This window comes from Battus philenor, unplaced genomic scaffold (assembly GCF_028537555.1).
Source record: "Battus philenor isolate CCGP_79_NKW_IND1 unplaced genomic scaffold, ilBatPhil1.0.hap1 SCAF_12, whole genome shotgun sequence".
Taxonomy (NCBI): domain Eukaryota; kingdom Metazoa; phylum Arthropoda; class Insecta; order Lepidoptera; family Papilionidae; genus Battus; species Battus philenor.
In genome coordinates, this window is record NW_027181674.1 from 955,824 (window position 1) to 974,792 (window position 18,969).

Genomic DNA, 18,969 nt, shown 5'->3' on the forward strand with positions numbered 1-18,969 from the left:
CATTTAATACACAGCTACATATACAGTAATCTTGGTTTTTCTACCGAAACACCTTATGTCTGATTTGACATCGCAGCGAAATGTTCATAGCCATCATTGCTATTTGGGTTGCTGATGTAACAAGTAGTAACTTTAACCACTTTTATTATTTAAAAATTGTTAACACGTTCAATGCGGGCCCAATTTTGAAGAACTTTCAGCTGGTGAGGTCGAATCAGCCTCAAGCTGAACTTCCTAGTAGTGCGGTTGAGGCCTTTTCTGCCTCATGTTTCGGTTGAATGTAAACAGCCGCCGCACTAGAGAGAAAACACGAGTTTTACGCGCCGCATCATTGCAAAGTCTACCATGAGGCTGAATCGGCCTCAAGCCGCAGTGAACGTGTTAAAAGAGATAAGCTAAATATTCTTTATTGAATTTCACGCAGAAAAAGTCACAGGCACAGCTAGTCTATTAATACAGAGTGGGCCAAAAATTTTTGCAACAGTATGTGTCAACGAGTTTTCCAAAGTTTAAGTAGTCGATTACAGGAGTGCCGACGGCGAGACGGAGCACATCTCGACGATGTAATTTTTAAAAAATAAGTTTTAATAAATGATAATTACAGTAAATAAATCATAAACAAAATAGCATTTGTACTTTTATTTCTACACATGTTTCAAAAGTGCAAATATTTATGGCCCACCCTATATCATAGATAAAACTAGCATATAACGGAGACACTGATGAATAAGAAGTTAGAATATAGTTTATATTTAAACAAGAACACCATGTCTATAATGCTATTTTGAATCAGCGGTTGTTTAGACACTAACGGTCTGCCTAATGCATTTGTAATGCCAGACAACGTTGTAATATATCATCCTTTGGCATCACTGTCTAGTTTCGTAGTTTTAAAATTTATTTATACATATATACGAAGTTTATTTAAATCATACACTAGTTACTGTCTAATATCCATGTGAAGCCTTTTCAAGAAGTTGGAGGTGCCACTTCGATGCTGTAGATGACTTATATCCTGGGACAGACCGTCCAGCTTTCTAAGTCCAACTTCGAGAAAGTGAACGCCACTCAGGCCTATCGCGTTCTCCGCAAAGTCGAGGTGGACGCGGTCTTGGTCCAGCTGTTCAAGGGGCACGAGGGGTTCTCTGAGTACCTTGACAGGTTCAAGCTCAAGGAGGACCCCTCATGCTTCTGTGAACCGGACGTGGACCAGACCGTGGCCCACCTTATGGCCTACTGTCCCACTCATGCAAGGATGCGCAGTGCCTTGGAAATAGAAATAAAGTTAAAAATAGGTTTGGAGAGAATCGCCTTAATGAAGGGCGACGACAACCTTCGCCCATCATTCCCTATCGTTTGCTCGTAGGGTGGTGAGTGACACTGTCAATAGGAACAAAACAGTATAGATAAATAGGTACCAAATAAATTGCACATAAAAAAACTAGTCAAGCAATAATAGGAAAAATAGACTAAAAATAGTATTAAAAAGTAAAACCCAAAAAAACTGATATAAAAAATAGGATAAGTAATAAAATAAAGAATAAAATGTACCTAGCCACCTAAGAGTAATAAGATGATGGAAGGAAGGCGATGAAAGTAAGAAGGAATGAAAGAACAAAATTAAAGATATTGTGAAGGATAAAAGGTAAGAATAAAAGTAATTGAGTAGTATGAAAGACTTTGTTTACAAAATGAAAAACTCATTTTGTAAATAAAGTCCCTGATCCCAACAATTTAGGGGTACGAGAGGCCCCCAATAGCGAGGGCCATATAAAAAAAAACTTCGAGAAAGAGACTACTAGCCGAATCCAACTAGAATGGGTACCGTTCAGAAACCTCCGAAACGTATTGACATTCAAAATATCGCAATATTCGATGACGAAGGTCTTTGACAAACGTGTGTTTCCGGTGATGACATTGATCCGAGACTTGGTCACTTACGACAGACCTCATAAAAAGGGGGCAATGTTAGAGAGCAATAGAAAAGGGTTATGCTTGGAGTTTCGCTGTGAGATCAAATCAGGATTGGGATCTGCAGAAGAATTAATATCACCGAGGTAGCTCAAAGAATTTCACGTTTAAAGTGGCAGTAGACGGAGCTTAGACGCGGGGTAGATAAGCCTATCACAAGGTGAACCAAAGAAAGCCTAGTGGGTCTTCGAGGCGATCTTTGAGTATTGCACGGGCGATTAAGATAATGCATATATAAAGTGAATTATAAAAAATGACATAACTATCCACCTAACAAATTTTACTATGTCTAAGCTTGTTAGGAATACTTTACTGATTTTTTTTTCAACTTTTTTATCAATTTATACTATATATTGACTCTGTGTTTGGCACTAATCGGTGTAACATAACTTCTGAAGATGCCCTGTGGAGGAGTGAAACACGTGTTAAGTGGTTTAACGGTGGCAGTTGTGTGATTCGCATTGTTTGCCGCATACGCATTTATCAGCGGGCTGGCGGGCGGTGCATTGTTGCACGACTACCACTGCATGTGCGGAAGTGGCTAAAAATTGGTCCTTCTTATTTAGGATGGACTTTCGCAAGGTAACGCCTGATTCCATTAAATAATGTTTACTATCTTTTTAAAACTTTTCCTGTCGCATTTTAATGGAAAATAATAAATTACCGTGACATATTGATTATAAAAGACTGATCGTTTTACACAGGCTGATATAAAATTAGTATAAAACAATGTTTCCCAGCGCCCACGCTCCACAGGTGGGCAATTTGTTATGGGTGACATTTGAATATGGACTCGATACGAGCTAAACCGTTTCTCTTTAATATAAAAATTATATATGTCACAAAAAATGGAATACAGGTGATAAATAGGAACAAAAGTTAAGGTTTTAAAATAAACACTGTAAATAAAAAATAGACAAATAAAATAAAAAATAAACAAAACAATATTGTAAAAAAGGTAAACCTTGAACAGATCAAATGTGAGAAATAAAATTAAAACGAGAATTGTAATAGTTAAGATATGAGGAAAAGAAAGAATGGTCGAATGAAAGGAAAATGGATGAAAGAGAAAGATAGAAGAATTGTAGAGAGAAAGATAATAAAAGAATGATAAATCATATGAGGAACGACTGAAGAGCGTGAAATAAATATACTATATGAAAAAAATTATTTAAAAAAAAATAAATGTCCCTAACCCAAAAATAAATTTTGGGTACGAAATACCTCCAAAAGCGGAAGCCATTAAAATATATGTTACATAGGGCCGTATTTTAAGAAAGGCTAATATAGAGCATGGCATATAAAAGTTTAAAAAATATTGCGCTGCTCATCATCACGACTCGTATGATCTTCATTATGTCGTCCATCCCCCTAATGGGGAGCGTAATTACCCAGCCTTTTAATTGTTTCTGGATGGTCTTGGACCTTCTTTATTTTTATATGTCACCAATGGCAAAACACTCTGATCAAATATATATATATTTTTAATTAAACATAGTAGTAACTTATTATTTTTATGCTTTATGCTATTACTTGTTATGCTTTGCCACGTTCTTTGGTTAATGACATCATAGTAAATTAGATATATGTGTTTATATTTTCTAATATATCTTACTTCAACTGAACAAGGCAAGAGTAATTGGTGCGGACTTCGTTCTTGAAATTCTGCAGAGAGATCATAAAAGTTGTAATCAATAAAAATAAGACGTAGATTATTAATGGTCAGGTTAGACCGGAAAATCGTATAATGAAAAATTATTAATAATTATAAAAGAAAATACACACACACACACACACATATATATATATATATATATATATATATATAAACCCCAAATATTGTGTCCAAAAAGTCTATATACGTCGGTAAAACAGTACCACGTATATAAGCCTTACCGACTAGCGCCATCTAGTAGATATTTAGAGAAATATGATAAAAATAGTTGTAAATATTTAGCGAATCATTCTATATTTAAATCTGTAGAATGTTATATAAAACTAATATAGACGTATATACGTTGTTGGAATGTTAAATAAATATAAATAAATCCAATAAATAGAGGAGAATAGTATATTAAGTAAGTTGATCGTCTAACAACTGTCGTATCTCCGGTTGGGCGTAGGAACTTGTCCACCTCGGATATCGCGTTTTGTTACATTCTTGGCTCAGAGGTCACGACATTACTATCACCTAACTGTCAATGCAGTTTCATCACGAACACACCCGTTATATAATTAATATCCAATTTCAAGTGTAATTTCGTTGCTTCCATTTTAATATAATTTGTATATACAAAATTATTGGATTTAGTTTTAAACACGTGAATTTACAACTCGAAAATAATATTATAATTTGATAATATAGTATAGAAAAGCGTTTTAAAATTTCTTTTTACTGTACATTGAAATTAATTATTGTAACTATCTGCTAGACTTTGTATATCTTTATCTTCTTTTTGCACTGCAATGTACAGGCCTATTCCAAAGATCGCAACTAAGACTGGTTTTATCTATCATCAGGTTCAACTGTTCAACTGCACTCAAGGCTTCGACTAAAAGAGTTTTAGAGTGATAAAGTGATCATCACAATGTGAGTGAAAACAATTATAAAAGGTTTTGCTGACAAATAAGCCAATGTAACCAATCAGTCTGTATATAAAAATTTTTTGACGTATTTAAAAAGCATATGAATTTTGCGAAATTCCATTCGCAAAAGAGTTGAGCGTGGAGGAGGGTATAATAGAACTTACTATCCCCTGAAAAAACATAAATACCACACAACTAAAGTGAGATAAATGCAACCACTTTGTCTAAAATAAAACTAGGAACAAATTCATATTAAATTACTGTATATATAAACCACCAGCTGGTAGACGGCGACCACCAGCTGGTAGACGGCGACCACCAACTGGTAGACGGCGACCACCAGCTGGTAGACGGCGCCCACCAGCTGGTAGACGGCGCCCACCAGCTGGTAGACGGTGACCACCAGTGGGTGTCAATCGGCTGAATAGAAGTAGAAGTCTTGAATGCTATAAAATTTAATTATAATAATACTTTCAACTTCAGATTTAAAGTTAAAACAGAAAAGCGTAAGACATCTTATGAGACGGAATTTGACAATGATTATCATATTACATTGGTATAGTTAAATGTACCAATGTAAAAGATAAAGAAAATGGAAAGCTTTGGAGAAGGCTTTTACCCAGAGGTCCATACAAACTTAGTACAAAATTAATAAAATTACTAATTTTAAATCAAGTATGGAATGAAATAAAGTTTTATTATTATTATTATATTACGTTAAGGATTATTTTAGTAAAATATAACAAGTGTATAGTCTGTATGCAGTTCAAATCAAGTCCTTGCACCTTTCTCTCTCCATTGCGAGGTCGTACCGTTTCCGACATGCGGTAAAGATTTGCTTTGTCTTATTTATTGGTCACTTTTATTATTACTACATTCAAATTCAACGGAGCTGGCAACATTCGATAATCCGTCGAGGGTCAGACAATTACTAGATAGAATGTTTATATACAAATATACACACACACTTATATATATATATATATATATATACATATATAAGTTACGCAATGAATAGATATTTTGACCACGGTCTACTGAACACTTGATTCGAATTTTTTAATCTATGATAACTGTTGTTTTTTCCTTGGGATTCACATACACACACACACATACACACGTATACATATAATCGTAAATATATATGAATATATATATTTACATATATATATATACATATTCCACCATCCACCACCACCATCTGTCGGCTTCAGTCGTAACCACAGGGATCCGACATATTTACACACACACACAAATGTGTATATATATATATAATTTAAAATGGAATTCCCAATTCCAAGTGTATGTATAATATATATATATATATATATATATATATATATATATATATATATATATATATACACATAAGTGAAAGAGCGCAGATGGCCTAACCTAGATATTTATATATATATAGCAAAAAGTTATAAAAAAAATTATTAGTCGTGAAAAATGTTTACGATAACATAGAATGCTTCTCATCTTTTATTATATATCTCGTGTGCGTCTTGTCATACCTTAAAGTTAATCGTTTGAGTGCAAGCAATCGACAGAGGTGGTCGTTTCTTTTTAAAGATCTCCATAATGACTTCCCACGATCTTGGATATGTCGTCTACTCTCCTAGTGGAGTGCCTACCTTCGCCGCGTCTACCGGTCACACCAGAACTTCTCTTGGTTCTTTTACGAATCTCCTCATTTCTCCGAGCATTGCACCTCCTTTGTTCTCTGGATGAACTTGAGCCTTTTTATGAAACCCGTCTCGGACCTGTATATCATCACCAGCAACACACTTCAGTCAAAGATCTTGATCTTAACATTGCGATATTTGAAGATCTGTTATATAACAACCAAACGTTTGATTTATTTTTCAATCTTTCAATAGATTTTTTCGCTCATTATTTTGGATCTTATTGTAAATGCGTATATATAGAAAGACTTTTCACTGTTGTATTGTTTCGATTGAAGTTGATGCTGTTAGCCTGGGGGCTTTTACAGCTTCATCGAGAACTGAGTTCACGAAGCGGAAGGTTGTGTTGGTTGTGAACATAAAAATAAAACAGAACCTGGACAGACGCATTCTAGTTGTACGATGACATTCGCACGTAGTAAACTGCTCTACCCGAGTAGAGTTGTGTAGTGTTGATGTTGTGTATACTTGGAATGGTAGTGTGGACCGCAGGACCAAGGATGGATCCGGATCCAACCTCGGTTCGGCCACGCTGTTCACAGTTAGGAAGCGGGCGACCACCCCCTGGGAACGAGTGGTGTGGTGTGGTGAGTAGTATTTTGTTTTATTGTGAATGAAGTGAAGTCCTGCGCGGTCTCTGGTGTTGTGTGGTTATCGCTTGCAGTGTTTTAAGTATCTGCACCAGGTATTGTGAGTTGCGTGTTCGTTTTTTTTTTGTTTGTCCACGTTATTAGGGACCTCTCGTTTCCCTATCTTGTGTGGGTCAGGGACTTTTAATTTTTCATTGATATATTCACACAATACTATTTATTTTCATTTTCTTCTTTCATATTTCTTATTACCTCTCTTTCTTCTTCATTCTTTCTACAATTTTGCCATCTTTTACTTCCATTCCGTTATCCTGACATCCTCAGCCACTACATGCTAATTCTAGTTTACAATTATATTTTATTTATTATTTATTACAATTTCACACCATTTTAGTTATAAACCATTTTTATTTTACAAATTAATTAATTCTTTTACTATTTTTACTATTTTGGTGCTTTCTTTACAATATAATATCTTGCAATATCTGAATCATCTATATCGTTTTATTTTTATTTGTAGCATTTTTAATTACTTCTTGGCAGTAGCTGAGGAAGTATCCTCTCTCCTCTTCATTTTGCATTATGGCCGCAATGTTATCTTCTTGTTGCGTGTTCGTTGGAAATCCTGTAATTGGCGTGAGGAGTGAGACTTTGGAATGTCTCTTGGCTTTTGCTGAGGTTCAGGAGGAGTAGCAAGAAGCACTCGCTATACGAGGGTTTGGATGAGAAAAGGCCGAGTCAAATAAGTCTCTGAGTTAACAAGAATTCTTGGACCATTGGGAGTTTGAGGTCTGTATGGAGGTCTACATTATGCTGATACTACTCCAGGGCGGTGAGTATCCAGGTGAAGGTGATTTTGAAGCGTTTGTAGTGAGTCTAAGATAATTTATTTTTGCGAATGATATTTATATTGTATATATGAGTTTTGAGGAAATCTTTCGGATCATATGTTTTTTTTTTTTTTTTTTTTTATGATGACCCCCGCTATTGGGGGCCTCTCGTTCCCCTATCTTGAGTGGGACAGGGACTTAATCTTTTAATATAATTTTTTCACAGAATTTTTATTGTCTTTCTCTTCTATCGTTCTTCACATAATCTTTCAGTCTTGTCTATCTTTCATGTTACATTTCGTCTTTCTTTCTCATTCGCTCTATTCTTCTGACATTCTTCCCTTTTTTCTCCTTTTTACATTTATAATTTTAATTTCATTTAACATTGTTTAACATTGATCTTATACTATTATTTTACATTTTTGTTCTTCTAGCTTTTTATTTTGTTTTATATTTTTTATACAATGTTTGTTTTGTTTCTGTCGATGGCTTTTTTTGCGATTTCTCGACATAGAGATAAAAATGTCTTTTTATTTTCGCCACTGATCAGGGAGGGTATTGTCTCCTCCCTGACTTGAATTCCAGACCGGCACTCGAAGCCGAACCGGAGTCCCCCGAATGCGGGACACCGGGCCACAAGGTGGATCACGGTCTGGTCCACGCCCGGTTCACAGAAGCACGAGGGGTCCTCCTTGAGCTTAAACCTATGAAGGTACTCAGAGAACCCCCCGTGCCCCGTGAAGAGCTGGGCCGAGACCGCGTCCACCTCGATGCTGCGGAGCACGCGGTAGGCTGAGACGGCGTCCGGGAAAAACATCCTCGTTACCGAAGCCGTCGTTCCTTCCACATACCTCCTGTTCCATTCGTCGAGCGACTCCAGTCTCAGTTGCCGCTTGACGAATGAAACAGGGCATCTCTCGTACTCTGGTCGTCTTTTGCTCTTCAGGGCCGCTTCCTTGGCCAGCTGGTCCGCCCTCTCGTTCCCCTCCATCCCCGCGTGCGCTTTCACCCAGAACAACCTTACATCCTTCGGATCATATGTTACATCGGTTCACTTGAGGCAAAATTTTAATACTGCACGGTGTCAGATATAGGAACTGCTGGTGCAGATGAAGATGATATTTAAATGTAATTCATCTTTTAATAATTTCAAACAATTAAGATTTTTATTTCATAATCTTTTATTACATGTATCGCACGTAATATTCATTTGTTTATTATTTTCAATGTCATTCAGTAGTACTTGATATGTAATCGTGTCGTCTATAGCCGGTTCGTTCGGTAAATATACAACGATCAAAATTACCTGTACGGCTGTACCAGGAAATGACATTTAAGTAACATGCGTCATTATTTCATCGTCAATACAACAGATAAGTATAAATGTAGAGCTATTATAAAAACAATGTCATTTATGAAAACATTTTTAGATATTATAGATGCGCAATGTAGAGTATCTTTGACCAGTGTATTGGAAATGATGATCTAAAGATCGGAGAAGTGATCAAGGTCAAAAGAGAAAAAGAGAAGGTAAAAAAAATTAATCGTCTTAAGTAACAGTGGGCACCTGGCACGGAAGCCTCTCGACTGACAACCACTAGACCAGTGATTCCCAAAGTGGTCTAGATCGACCCCTAGGGGTCTATGACAACCTACAAGGGCTCTACGACAGCGAAAAAATATTTGGGAGTCCATGAAATGAAAATGGGGGTCCACGATAGTGGATCTCAAAACATATTCTGATAGTACCTATTTACTTACATCGTACTTTCTTATAATATCAAAACATTCACATTATTTATAAAAGTACCTATGAAGTAAAAATATATATATATATGTTTGTTAAATTGTGTAAGTTGTAGGATGTTGGTATTCGCATTGTGGTCGCAATACATTTAGAACTTGTAAAAACCTGAGAGTCGCGCAGTCTCGTGTTTATTTAATGTTACGTATATTTTTCATAACAGATAGAAAATTATATTTTGTGTAATTTTAATTTAAATTCAATTAATAAATGTATAAATTAACAAGTGTTTTTACTTTAAGTTTTTAACACTAAACTTCACTACAGTTAGAAATTTACAGGAAATCAATATCAGGTAAGTAGGGGGTCTAGCCAACACGGAAAAACATGGCAAGGGGTCTACGACACAAAAAAGTTTGGGGAACTCTGCACTAGACAGTATACGTAGCGTGGAAGTCACTAGATGCGAATGACGCAAGATGGATCACCATACCTTATAGTAACTGTCAGGTGATGAATCTTCTGTCTATGGGTGAAATATAAATATATCAAATTCCACACACGAAATGGCATTGTACTTTTTAATACAGCGAATTTGTAAACAAATATTTTCAATCATTTAATGTTTTTAATTATACAGAATGATTGAAAATAGATGTTAAAAGCTTCACAAGGATGAATGTATATCTCGTTTCATCCCATAGAGGTCCACTGCAGGATATAGGCGTCAGTAAAAGATATCTATGGGATATAAAATTGTGGCGTTCATCAGAACACACCCATATTTATTATCTATGAACGCATCTGTTTTTGCATGCCCCTTCTTACACTCGATACAACTCGCTCTCTTTCTGACGCGCTGCGCTACCGCGCGGACATGTCGCTTCAACCGCTGTTCAACAAAGGAAATACTTGTAACTCAGATTGAGATTTATTGTGCTGTGATATTATAAGTTTAACTATCCGGCAAGTGTTTTTCTTTACATCGAATTATCTAGGACGAGGGGCCCGTACTAACGAACACCCCTCACAATAATCACCACGCTTAGCAGGCGGGTTTGCGATCGCATTTTGGTATTATGGTACGCAGATGTCGCTGCTGCCCATCCTCTAGAACCTTATTTGTGAGCATTGGCAATCCTTTATGATTAATACATAAAGTGTGAATCATAAGACTTAAGAATTTGAAATTGAAGACGTATTTCCGGAATCAAAACCGGGACATATGATCGCAAGTCTCAGTTCTCTAATTTATGGTTCACCAAATTCAAAAACCACTGGTATCAGAAATAATAAATAACATGACTTTGAAGTTAAATAAATCGCTTTAATAATTCCGTTTGCTACATTAATAATATTTGTTTACTATTCGCAGATATAATGACAGATGTTAATGGCCTGTCGTATTCGTAAAAGAAAAAACTAAATTAATTTTGTAATAATATTGCTATATAAAAAGCCGCCATATGTGAAAGTTCCCGCAGACGTCGTCACAACGCTTAACCTTTTGTTCGTCTCGCTCATTCGCACGGCGTGCACGATACGCGCTCTTGCTTGCTCTTGGCAGGTAGCCAAGACGCAACACGAGCGCCCGCGGCCGTTGGATCCACTCGTCTCGCTCACTCGCACGGCGTGCACGATACGCGCTCTTGCTCGCTCTTGGCAGGTAGCCAAGACGCAGCACGTGCGCCCGCGGCCGTTGGAGTTCTAGAGAGTCGGATTTGAGCCATGGTTCGATGCGCAACCGCGCGTAGGCGAATTATTCATTTTCCGCGCATAAATTGTTTTAATAATTAAACAAACGTTTTTCCACATCACAATTTATAATATTTCCGAGTAACCTGTTTATACAGGGCGATTGTAAATAGGTTTAACTTTAATGCGTTGCCCATGTGACGACTCCACAGTACAGACTTTTGATCACTTACTCAGACACTGCTCCCGATTCGAATCCAAAAGACGTAACCACGTGACCTTATGTGAAAACCTTAATATACCTCCGTTCAGCTTACCGGACCTTCTCAAGAAAAAATCTACAGCAGAATCTTTTGATGAGTTGGCCCGGCACATTGTCCTAAATCTCAAGGCATTTAACGGTCTGTAGCGCTTGGGCAGCGACTTGAAATAAAATAATGTACCAACTAATATGTAATTGCGTATTCCAAATTGTATTGTTAATATATATAAAATTTAGCTGTATTTACCCATAAGAGAAAATTGTGTAAGAAAAATTGTTAAAAATTATAAAACGCTGTCGTGCCTCGCAGCTGGGAAAAGAAAGATCCGTATCAAATAGCGGCAATCCTTTCCCAACTGTCTGCGTTTAGTTTAAGCGAAAAATAAATATTAAAAAAAATACACTAGCGATACAAATTAGAATTAATAATAAAAAAAACTTTACTATATTTTAAAAAATGTGCCCCTATAAACGATCAGTAACATACAGGATGTTCTATATTAATATTACTCTGTATAAAGTCTAGTCTTATATATGTAGCGAATTAGATCAAGTCCGGAGTTACGAAGCTTTTAAATTTGCTACATTCCGACCTTGATCCAACCATTTGAGTACCGCAGTTAAATCACATGTTAGTCAATACAGCCTTAACTTAGTTTTGTTTTAAAAATAAACTCGTTACGAGATTAAATAACTTAATTTTTATTAGGTTCATTAAAAACCTTACGTTTCTGGCTTCCTTCTTATAGCGTAATTGTTTTTAGTTTTTATTAATTCCAGCGGCAGAACATCTGCGAGTAGTGGTGACCTAACGGTAGAATGCCAAGACTTGCAAATGTAGGTCGTGAGTTGAGAGAGATATTTAGATAAAGGCCTTTCGAACCTTTTTTCAGAAATATATGGAGAAGAGCAAAAAGAAAGCCTACATGTAGCAATAGAAGTCCGACTGGTTTTTTTACAGTGCCCCCCCCTTTTGGGGTTCTCTTGTTTCTTCTACCATGTGTGGGGCAGGGAAATTACATTTCAGGTAATTGAGTTTTTCAGGTTTTTTAATATCTTTTTTACATATTCCTTCCTTCCTTCACAATATCTTTTAAGCCTTCCTTTTATCTTCCACATGTTCTATCTTTCCTCATTTACAAATCTTCTCCCATTCATCTCCTTTCTTCTACCATCTACATCCTCTGGTTACAATTTTACATTAAACATTCTACCTTTGAAATGTCGGTATTAATTATATATATAATTTTGTGCAAACAAATATACTTCTTATTTATTTTTATTTATTAACACTTTTTTGTATACCATAGACAATAAATAGAGGAAAAAAAAGAAACAATTCATATGGTACTAAAGGCGGTCTTATCGCTCGAGGCGATCTCTACCAGACAACCTTCAGATGGAGATGAGAGACATGAAGGAGAGGGCAGTTTAGGGTGTACAAACATTACAATACATACATACTTACATACAAGAATACTTACACATTAAAAATATACGCATATACATATCTATAGATATAAATATATTAAGTGAACCGGAAAGTAATGACGCTTTCTGAAGTTAAATTCACAGGATTACATTTTTAGTGTTTTTATTTCTAATCAACAACATATTAACCTTCGTTATCAACAACCTTTTGCCATCTAGTATACAAAATCAATGCCGGAACGGTAACAAATCAATCGGTTTTTCTGTAAAATGCTTCGACAGAAACAACATTACGTGACATCGCAGATAAGCTACAAGAGAGTCGACTTAGATGGTACGGACACGTAAAGAGGAGATATCCTGAATACATTGGGAATGTTGCTATGGATCTAAACATTTCTGGGTCCAGAAGAAGAGGAAGACCGTAAACAAGATGGGCAGATACCATATCGCAAGACATGACTGCCTGCAAAGTTTCGAACGAAGTGTCCAATCGCGCGAGATGGAGAAAGAAGAGAAGGAAAGCAGACCCCATGATCAGATGGGATTAATAATGCTCAGGAGAAAGAGAAATAGAGAATTTTGGTCATAAAGACGTACTAATATTGAATCGCGATTGTCTGAAATAAATTTATCATTACAATTATAATCAACATATAAATACTTGATTGTTATGTAAGAGGTATTAGTTATTATTTTTGTAATAAATATTTACATTATTGCATTTATACGTGTATAGTGAAATTTATACACAAAATATCCTATCTATAGATATATATATCATTTATAGGAAAAAGAGCAAGCCTCTTAAAGGACTTATTTGTTTCGCAGGATTTACTACGTAAATACGAATAAATAAGAGATGCTACAAAATACTTCTTTTTCTATCGTTATCTAATATATAAAATTCTCGTGTCACGGTGTTCGAACTTGAACTCCTCCGAAACGGCTTGACCGAATTTTACCAAATTTTATATGCGTATTTAGTAGGTCTGAGAATCGGCTACTATCTATTTTTCATACCCCTTAGTGATAAGGGTTGTTCACCCTTAAATTTTTTTTTTGACGAAATTTTTTGTTTTTATTTTTTTACGGTACAACATACAAAAATACATACAACCCTAAATTTTCACCCCTCTACGATCAACCCTTATTTTTAAATTGAAAATTAAAAATATTTTTTTTTGCAAAACAACGTTTGCGGGATCAGCTAGTATCTTATAGAAACGTTTTAAATGCCAATGTTAATTTAATCTTAAGCCTTGTATAACAGGTAGTTTAACGACTGTCGAATGCATAAGGGCAGTGGCACATAAGCCTTCTGCCTTGGCAAACACGTCGCGCCTACGTAGTTTTAGTGCGGCTATGAAATAAGGCAACTTGATACCCTTGTGTCGTGTATCATCAGCTTTATACGTTCACACTCGGATTTACATGTGAATACTTAAATCCAATATAGCAACGATATAGATATAGACTATATAAATACATTTAAAAAACTGTTAAACGGTTTTCTGATACCCATATTGTGGTGGTTGTGGAAAAATATGTACCTAGTCCGCCATATTGGAACGACGTCCATCTTGAATTTTAAATTTTGACATAATCATCGTGTTTTACTAGTGTAGCCCTTTCATTTGATATCCATATTGAAGGGGTTAAGGAAAAATATGTAATCCGCCATTTTGTATCGGCGGCCATCTTAGATTTATAATGTTATTAATTTTATTATATTGTATTGTCATCTAAATTAAATGTGTGTACCAAATTTCAGATCGATCTGACAACGGGAAGGTGCTTAAATTTCAATTTCTAATTTTGACCCAAATAAATAAACAAATTCCGTACGGGTCGAACTAAATAAAACCGTTTAAAATATACATTTAAATTATCATCATCTTTTCAGTAAGTCCACTGTACAACAAAACCAGTTGAAAGCTCCCTATATTCAACATCTTCCGTACCTTGACAAGTCTGTTAATATGGCAAATGGATGTCCAGTTACGCTGCCGGTATTTGTCACTACTTCAGAACCTCAAGGTCCAAGTGGCAATCTGTTACGTGGCCTCGTCACTGCCACTTCAATCCACTCTTATATTGAACTGATCAATGGCATGTAAAAATATACACGATATTTTCCTTTACTGAAAGAAATGTATCTATTTTACCAGATACAGTTTGATTCAATGTAACAAAAATCTTAAAACTATCTAGAAAATCGAGAAAACTTTGTAATTTTTTTAACATAGCTCAATCTGAACATCTATCTCCAAAAATCAAATAAGTCGTCGTCATCAAAAAAGGCTTGTTAATATATGTTATATGAAAAATATTGTGTACCAAAAAATCTTTAAAATGAATGTATATATTACAACTCTAGTTTTGAAATATACGAAACAGAAAAAATATTTTGTCAATGATAAATCGGAGCATCTTCAGAAGTTATGTTACACCGATTAGTGCCAAAAAGGCCACCCTGTGTTTGGCACTAATCGGTGTAACATGTCTCCTGAAGATGCCCCGTGGAGGGGTGAAACACGTGTTGGGTCATTTACCGGTGGTGGTTGTGTAATTCGCATTGTTTGCCGCATACGCATTTATCAGCGGGCTGGCGGGCGGTGCACTTTGTTGCACGACTACCACTGCATGTGCGGAAGTGGCTAAATATTGGTCCTTTTCTTACTTAGTGAATTTATAGCTTATTCGTGTTCGATTATTGTATGGTGTATCTTATGCAAAAGTAATTGGTCTCAGAAATAATAAATAAAGTATTGATAATATAGTAAAACAACATATTATAACATATTAAAATTAAATTTTTATTTACTATCCGTCTCTACAGATTTTATTGTGCCAGAAGTTACTGGCATGACATATTAAAAAAAAATAACCTAACATATGTAGTATATTAGAGTGATATATGCAGGCATATAAAACCGGTCTTATTGAAGATCTATGAGTAAAACCAATGTCCAACAGAGGACATCTTTTGACCCAACTGTGATAACAAAAATGATTTTAGAGCAACTATACAGAGTGATTAAAAATGAGTGTGAAGGATTCTTTTAAAAGCTTTTACAACTTGTTTGTAATCATCCTGTGTCGAGGAAATGACGATTGAAATATTACATTGGTGATTCATGTTGACAACGTGAAGTATTTAAGTTAAAAACTTAAGTAATGTTGTAGTGAACAAGTTTTTTATGCAAGCAGTTTGCATAACTTCCGGCACGATAAACACATCCGATACCCATAGGTATATTAACTTCCTTTAAAATCAAGGGTAACCATTGAACATCCGTGAGAAATGTAATGAATTTTTATTTTACTATTAACACGTTCACTGTGGCTTGAGGTCGATTCAGCCTCATGGTAAACTTTGCACTGGTGCGGCGCATAAAACTCGTGTTTTCTCTCTAGTGCGGCGGCTGTTTACACTCAACCGTATGAGGTATGACAAAGAAAAATATAGCTTTCTTTATGTCTGCGAAGCATTGACTCAATATTGTAAAAAAAATATTGATGAACATGAGGCAGAAAAGGCCTCAACCGCACTACTAGGAAGTTCAGCTTGAGGCTGATTCGATCTCAGCCGCACCTGCTGAAAGTTCTTCAAAATTGGGCCCGCAGTGAACGTGTTAATATTATCATGTAAAAGCCTATTATTAAAATTTTTCTACGTGTTCAAATCAGATATAAGGAAAACTGTAAATCAACAAAAGTATATAGCCCAGAGGATTGTGAAGTTGTAGAGGCACTAGCCGCTAAAGCCTTAAGGTTCTAGATATCAGCTCACAAAATGGACCGACTTTATTAAGATCAGAAGACTGTAGATACGGGCTGACTCAAATCTTTCGCATTGGTAATCTATGAACGCAGCTGAACATGGTGCTCCAGATGTTCACGAGGTACAGGATATTTTCGGAGTACCTTCATCGGTTTAAACTTAAATAGAGTACCTTTTACTTCTGTCACCTGGAGCTGGAGAAGACCATGGTATACCTGATCACCGGTTGTCATGCATTCGAAAGACTCAGGAAGGATCTCAAAATCGATACAGAAAGAAAGAGGACAGCAATATCGCCTCTGGTGAGCGACGGCGAAAGTCGCCCCGCATTTCTCAGATGCTGCAATGAGATAATCAAGGAGGTAAGCAACTAAATATTCGGTCAGAACATAAGTCAAATGTATATAATAATGTAACAGGAGCACGTAGGTAGGTTCTCCACTAGATGGCGATCTTTGGGGAAGACATATGCCTTGCAGTGGGCATGGCAGAAGATGAATATAACAGAGTATACCAAAATATAATCAGAGAAAAAAAAATATAAAACGTCAAAATTTTGATACAGATACAAAGATGTCCAAATAAATTAGAATAAGGTAATAATTGTAACTGTGATACTGTGTAAATTGTTGGGAATTGACCGAAGTGATGGAAGAAGTATGTAAGAAGAAAAAGAATTAACAGGTAAATTAAATTATTATAGAAGACAAACGAAAAGAACAAAATAAAATCTGATACATGAAAGGATTAAACCAGTGATTCCCAAAGTGGTTCATATCGACCCCTAGGGGTCTATGACAACCAGCAAGGGGTCTACGTCGGCGAAAAAAAATTTGAGGGTCCATGAAATGAAAATGGGGATCCACAGATTGGACATCATTAGCCGAGGAAATTTAAGATTAACCCTTACAAAATTGACGCCAAATGTTGATAATTTATTATTAAAGCATCAGGTTCATCCTTCTCACTAAAAATATTGACTTATTTCTTATGTTATTTTATTTATAATTTATTTTATGTTTATTTAATGTTACGTATATTTTACATAACAGATACAAAATTTTATTTCGAATAGTTTTAATTTAAATTCAATTAATAAATGTATAAATTAACATGTGTTTTTACGTTAGGTTTTTAACACTAAACTGCACTACAGTTAGAAATTTACAGGGAATCAATATCAGGTAAGTAGGGGATATACCCAATACGGAAAAACATGGCAAGGGGTCTACGATACAAAAGAGTTTGGGGAACTCTGAATTAAACAAAAGACAACTAAAAATATATTAAGTTAAAAATCCTTGTCTGTCCCAGGATAAAGGTGAACAAGAGGTCCAAAATAACCTGGACCATTACAAAAAAGACTGTGAGGGAGGCTTTCGTCCAGAAGTGAAGGTTCTATGACTGAAATTATACTGATGATGGGGCTATAAATTCCTTTAGACAACTTACGATAATGATGTCACCTTGTGGTTCGTATTCTCGTTTGCTGGTAGTATCATATAACATCACCTTTAGGCTATATTCGATTGGTGGTGATGCTGTTAGCCTTCTGGTTCATACAGCTTCTTTAGACTCAGGGCTCAGAGCTAATAAATTAAAAAAACAACATCAGAGGCAACGCCTGATGTATTGTATTGACTAATTGATATCTATTCTATTTTTGAAGAAAGAGGTGAACTTTTTCGATATCGGAGTGGGGAGAGGAAAGGTTTAAGTCGCAGGTGAATGTGGCATTACGTCACACACAGAATCGTGGGAGACTTCCTTCTAAATTACCACTACGTTGAAACATCAGAACTGCCAGGCTACGCCACTATAGACATACTAAACGCAACAGTTGGCAACTGTTGGCAACAGCAACGTACGACAAACTTCGTTAGGTTAGTCTGAAAATCCAGAGTACAATTCTCTTCTTACCAGTTCTATTGAAAATCTAGGGAAGTGGCTTTTGTTCAGTAACGAATGTCCTGAGGACTTAAGATGTATGGTGTATGAACGATTGTGTTCTGGATCTGTTTGCGTTTCTGACTCTTACAGCTGTGTTGAATGCAAAGCACGCGGTCATATCATACGGACTGTCAATGTCGGAAACGATTTTATTTAAAATGATAAATGAAATATTATTATTCATGATCCTGTGTTCTGTAGTACATAGAGAGCAAGCGATTTTAAACTATATTTTTAAGGTGATTCGATAAAATGTAGCTTATTTTATTTCAGGCAGATCTAAATCCTTACGCACCAGGGGAATTTGGATATATATATGTCTGATGTCTATAGGCAGTTGACAGATTAAACGAGTGCAATGTAACGTACAACTAGCGCCATCTAGTACGAAGTAGAAGTACTTCGTTTAATATGACTAACAGTTCGTTAAACATT